Consider the following 6,000-nt stretch of genomic DNA (forward strand, 5'->3'; position numbering starts at 1 on the left):
GACCCTGGGGAAGACGAGGACCAGGCGCACCGGAGGCAGGTGAAGGTGGAGATTGACAAGGACTTGGGGGCGGGGCGGAGGGAGGAGGGGCGGCGGCCGCCTGGGGAGCGCTCCCCGCCCCCAGCCCGCCCCTTCCAGCCCGCTGCCTGCCAGGCACCGCGAGCGGTGGGAGCAGCTCGAGCAGATAAACAAGTTATTCATCACCGCTGTGGGGCCCGCCCGGAGGCTGGCACCGATGCCAAGCTCTTCCTGAGTCTCAGGGAGGTGGGGCCCTGCCGACCCCGAGCGCTGCCGTCTGGCCCACAGGCTCCCAGGCCGAGCCCTCCATGCGCCCCTTCTGCGACAAATCAATCCATGCCTCAGGTGTAGCAGCAATCTTCCTAACGTTTGGGGTCCACGCTTTCTATTTAAGTGCTGGGCGTGGAGCTCACTTAACATGCGTCCTCCTATTTCATCCTGTGAGGCAATCACTATGACAGCTCCGCTTTACAGGTGGCAAACAGGAGGCAAGAAGAGCTGAAAGCGAGCCCGGCTCAGGCCCCGGCTGTACCACCCGCTTCTAGGTCCCGGTCAGGGCTAGAGGTGGGTGGGATTCGAACGCAGGGCCTGAGTCTGAGCTCATGGTGTTCTCCAGTACTGGCTGGTCTGCCCTCCTTTCCTCCTGCCCTTCTCTTCTTCGTTCTCTCCTTCCCTCCGTCTGTCTCGGTTTCTTTTCTATAAACATTTATTAGGCACCAACTGTGTACCAGGCTCTGTGCTAGGTCCTGGGGACTCAGTGGAACAAAAGTTTACTAGGCACCAGCTGTGTGCCAAGTTCTGTGCTCAGCACAAAGACCAAAGCCGTGAGAAAGGCAGACCTGGCCCCATCCTCCCGGGTTTTCAGCCCAGCCCCTTGCAGCACTGCGCATGCCCAGGACCACTCGGTGAAATGACCCCAGGCACCCTTTGCCCCTTGCATCGTGACTCTTTGTTCCCAGCCTGCTCAGCAGGGCCAAGCTGGGGGTGGGCTCCTGCTTCACCTCTTCCGAGAGACCCTCCCTGTGTGCAAAGGGAAGGGCTCACAGCAGCCTGTGTTATAACAAAGCCTTTGTTGGCAAGTAGAACAGCTACCCTTGAGGTTGCCCGTTGGCCAAAGCACAAAAGGAAGCTCAGTTAAGCAGGGACTTCTCTCACGCCTTCCTTTTGGCCGCTGACATAATTTGCTATGGTCGATGTGAAAATTTTCCACGCCCCAGCAGATGTGAAAATTTTCCACACCGCCGCGCAAGGAAAAGATCAGGAAACAGGTTCCCAGGGCACAGGCTACAGGTAAGGGGGTGGGGCTTTGATCTTATTTGCTGCATTCATGCCTTAGGCTGGCTCCTGGGTGTGCACCCATTGCCGGGAGTTATTCTGTATAACTTTGGTGCAATCTAAGAAGTTTCACAATAAAAGCAAAAGGAGAGAAATAAACAGAACAAGATTTACAGCATAAAGCCATCTGTGTATATTAGAAACACTCAAAGACACAAAATAATACTAAGTATTTTGCCAGGAGGCAGGCGTATTTGCCAACAAATATCAAACACGTTAGAAGGGGTGGCAAGAATGGGAGGAGAGAGAATGAGAGAGAGAGAAAAACAAGGGAAGTTCCCCCGCACTGACAAAGATGACAATGACCATCTAATTACAATTATTAACTATGCGCAACAGACTCTCCAGGAAATCGATGTGTCATGATAAAGACTTTAGAACTGCCCTGCCCGGGCTCAGATCCCAGTTCTGCCTCCTGTTAGCTTCACGATCTTGGCAAATCGCCTCCCTGCGGGTCAGTTTCCCATCTATAAAATGGGCATGATGTATGTCAGATGTATGTCACGGGTTTGTTAAAAGCAGTAAGCAAGTTCATCCTATATATAATGTGATTACGTACAGAATACTTGTTCTGTCCCCATCCTTCTTCTAAAACCATTTTTTTCAAAAAAGAGCATGAACTTTGTGATCAGGCAGACCTTGGCCACTTACGTGCAGGAATCGCAGTGTGAGCATGCAGTACCCCTAAGAGGTCAGGTCTCTGATTAACCCCATTGAGAAGGTGAGGAAAAACAAAGCTGAGGCCAGGTCCAAGGCCACACCTCTGGTAAATGACTGAACCAGGGCTCCTACTCAGGTTTAATCTCAGGCTTCTAGCCACTCGGAGACATGTGGACCTTGGTGGGGAAAATTCCAGATGTGATAACAAAGACCAGCAGGGGCTATAGCTCCCAGGCCGGCGGCCAGTGAGATAGTGAGACAGAATGAACAACATTTGATAGCACAACCCTTTGCTACCAAGCCTTTGTGGCCACTGCAGTGCAGGTCACTGCCCACCCGACTGCCACGAGCTAGAACTTCTGCTTAGAACTGCAGAAGGAAAGAGCTGAGCAACACCCTGGCCTCCTCGACCAGCTGGTGCCACGGGGTTCGTTAGGAACAGTCTCTGGTAAAAGGCCAACAGGACAGACTGTAGGACTTCGGGCTGAAGCAGAGGCCGGGATCATCCCCCACCAGTTAGGAAGAGCTACAGCTCCAGCGATTTGGAAAGAAATTCTGGGCGTGACGGGGCAGGGCATCTCTCCCCGCGTGGTCCACTGCAGGGGAACAGACATGCCCAGTGAGTACAGGGGACCCGGGTGACATTCTCCTCCGCCTACCTTGCCCCTTCAGGGAGTCCTTGTCTCAGATTCCTAGAGAGAACAGAAGTCACCAAGAGCACCTCTGAGTCCAGACTTGTCCATCCAAATGCCAAAGTGGCATCTCTCGTGTGCCCAACAGACACCTCAGAGTTAACACTGCAAGTTAGAGACCAAGGGCTTCAGCACCACGCGTGCTCCTTCCAGTCTTCTGCCTCTCACTAAATGCCAACTTTCTCCACTCTGCTGCTCATGCCAGAAACCCGAGAGTCATCCTTAAGTCATTCATTCATTCATTCATTCATTCATCATTCATTCAGCAAGCGGTCTGTGTGTATCTCTATGTGCCAGGCACCGCGTCTAAGCACCAAGGATGCCTGGTGTGCAAACGTACCAGCAAAGAATGTACAGCATCTCTTTCTCAACTCCCCAAATCTATTTACCCTCACTCTGTTCTTCTCTACTTCCAAAATAACTTGAATCTGCCCATTTTCCCTCACCTTTACTTCTATCCCTCTTATCCGAGCCACCATCGCTGCTGTCTAGGTTAGAGCAAGACCTCCCGTCTTGCCGCCCCAAGTCCAGGCTTGCTTCCTTTTCATGTACCCCTCACAGAAGCCAGAGAGATCTTCGAGCATGAATCAGATCAGATCATTTCCCTGCTCAGGAGGTCTCAGCACCGCCCGAGATGCTCCGTCTGCCCCCCAGACCCATGGCTCACTGGCCTTCTTGTTATTCCTTGGACACTATTTCTGGCCCCAGCCTCTCTGCCATTTGGTTCCCTCTGCCTGGGGTGCTCTCCTTGATGCTCTTGGCTTAACAAACTCCTATTCCTCCTTCGGGTGGCAGCCTACCGTACACCCCCAGCAGCCCTCTCTTGGCCTCGATCTAAATTGGGTCCCCGAGAGCTAAATATTAGAAACAATTGATATCATGGAGACAGAGAGTAGAATGATGGTTACCAGAGGTTGGGAAGGGTAGCAGGGAGGTGGGAGATAAAGTGGGGATGATTAATGGTTCAAAAATATAGTTAGCTAGTTAGATAGAATGGACAATATCTGATAGCACAACAAAGTGACTATAATCAACAGTAAGTTAGGGTTTACTGTAAAATAACTAAAAGAGTGGAATTGGAATGTTCCTAACACAAAGAAATGATAAATGTCTGAGGTGTTAGACACCCCAATTACCCCGATTTGATTAATTCACATGTATGCCTGTATCAAACATCACATGCACCCTATAAAGATATACAACTATTAGGTACCCATTATAATTTCTTAAAAATTGGGTCCCGGAGTTATTGGCTCTCATAGCAAACATGACTTGTCACCTGAGTTTAATCAAGCATAACATTTGATTTGCATGGTTTTCTTATTGCCATGTGTCTCCACTGCACCCAGGCAGGGACCCTGTCTGTCTCTCTCACATTGCATCCTCCAAGTGGGAACTCAATACACGTTGGTAGAACAAACAAACATGGGATTTTTAGAGCCTTGAACACTGTGACCTCCTGAAAAGGGGCAGCATTTTTCAAAGTCATATAAGTCATATCCACAGGCTGCCCTTTGGGGGAGACTCCACGATCAGCCATTCTCGGAACCATTCAGCGGACACCATTTGAAAACCACTGATACTGTGGACAAGCTCACGGTCACGGAGGCTGAGTCTCAGCTCCACCACTCACTGTGTGTGTGGCCTTGGCCAAGTTGCTCACTGGCTCTGTCTGTGAATTAGAGGTGGCTGCGCCCCCCTTACAGGGTTACTGTGTCAGTGACATGAGGTCCGGATGTAAAGCTTTCTGCACGTGCCCAACAAGTACCAGTGAAAACCTGTATTTGCCTTGTAGGTAACAGCAGTTGTAGTTGCAGCAATACAGCCCTCTAGCTTTTTGCTGTTTATGTAGATACATTTACCTTCCTTATCTCTTTGGGTCCTTACACACACCTGTGGGCTGGGCCAGGCTGAGGTCTGTATTCCCATTTGACAGATAAGGAACCCGAGCCTCTCTGAGACGAAATGATTGGCTCCGTGCCCTTGAACTTGGTTAAGTGGAAGAGCTGGACCTATGCCCAGTGCTGCCGGCTGCCGGCTTCACGCTGCCATCCCTCCCCCCAAAACATACTCCCTCTGCCTGAGGCGTGACAACCTTGCCTGTAGAGAGGGACTCAGAGCCCCTCGCCCGGCCAGTGGTCCCCAGCTGGAGTCCTTCCGCCAGCACTGTCTCCCTGTCCCCAGACTGGCTTCCCAGTTTGGAGAGGGGATATCTGTTGGGGGAAGGGGGAGTGTCTTACCTTATTCTAGACACAGGGCTCACCTGCCCCGGGGGCTGCTGGTGGCTTCTGAGGCAGGAGGAGGCAGAGATGGCCGTGAGAAGGGGACTCCTCTCCCTCTGCAGCCAAGCGCTTCGGAGGACGGCAGTGACTCTCCGTCCTATATGCCCACTGCTGAGAGGGCCTCCGAGCGGGTCAAACTCCAAACTCCAGCCTCTGCTGCAGCAGGGAGGAAAGGGAGCGTGAATGATCTCCCCAGGGGCAGAGGAGAGGCCCAGCCCGGGCCCCCTGGACCCCGAGCAGGCCCCTGAGGGGAAGATGTCGTGCCCTGTGCTCTGACCTCACCTGGGGGGAGCCCACGGAGGGGAGGGGTGGGGGAGACGCTTGAGCCCAGGGCACCGGCCGCTTCACTCACCCACTCTTCCACGGTCCCGCCTCCGCGCTGGGGACAGGCGGGCTTGGGACGAGCTGGAGGCAGGGGGAGGAGAGATGTTGGCGAGGGATGCGGGATAAAGGCAAAGTGCCAGGAGGGACTTGCAGCCACAGCCCTCACCACGGAGGCGGCGGTGGCAGTGACAGTGACCACTGCTTGGGCAAGCCCCGCTCCACGCGCTCTGCGGACCAGGGCAGGGCAACGCAGAGGCATCTGGAGCCCTGAAAAACCCTCAGGAATGACCACGCCATGGCCAGGGCGTGGGCCCAGGACACCAGGAAAGCCAGGGGGACACAGCGGAGGCTTTCACTGGATGCTCCCAGCAACCAAAAACTTTTAAAAATAATGACTAGCATTTGCAAACCGAAGGGCTTGGAACACAATTCTGGACTACCTTCCTTTCTAGAACAATCTGAAGCCCCATAGCCTCCCCATAACCCTCTAAGACAGGTCCCAATATTATCTCCATCTTACTGACGTGGAAACAGAGGTAGAGAAAGTGAGTAATGGGCCCCAGTAAGTGGCAGAGCCAGGACGTGTCGCAGCCGTTTGGTTCCAGAGTGGGGGTGGCTCAGAGATGCGTCCAGCAGGACGGAGGGCGACCTGGTGCTTCGAATGACACCAGCGTAAATGGGGCCTGCAG

At 53.2% G+C, this 6,000-nt stretch overlaps 1 protein-coding gene across 9 annotated transcripts in view; it reads right to left on the reverse strand.

Moving 5' to 3' along the window:
* Positions 1-5,389, reverse strand: part of SLC5A11 (solute carrier family 5 member 11) — a 45,552-nt gene extending 40,163 nt beyond the window's left edge. For all 9 annotated transcript variants that reach the window (XM_069485907.1, XM_069485915.1, XM_069485913.1 and 6 more), the window contains exons 1-2: positions 5,340-5,389; positions 4,946-5,143 (exon numbers count right to left, since the gene is read on the reverse strand). The gene's annotated coding sequence lies outside the window, so the exon portion shown is untranslated. The remainder of the gene's footprint in view (positions 1-4,945; positions 5,144-5,339) is intronic.
* Positions 5,390-6,000: the final 611 nt, after the last annotated feature.

The sequence above is a fragment of the Eulemur rufifrons genome, chromosome 14 (assembly GCF_041146395.1).
Source record: "Eulemur rufifrons isolate Redbay chromosome 14, OSU_ERuf_1, whole genome shotgun sequence".
Lineage (NCBI taxonomy): Eukaryota > Metazoa > Chordata > Mammalia > Primates > Lemuridae > Eulemur > Eulemur rufifrons.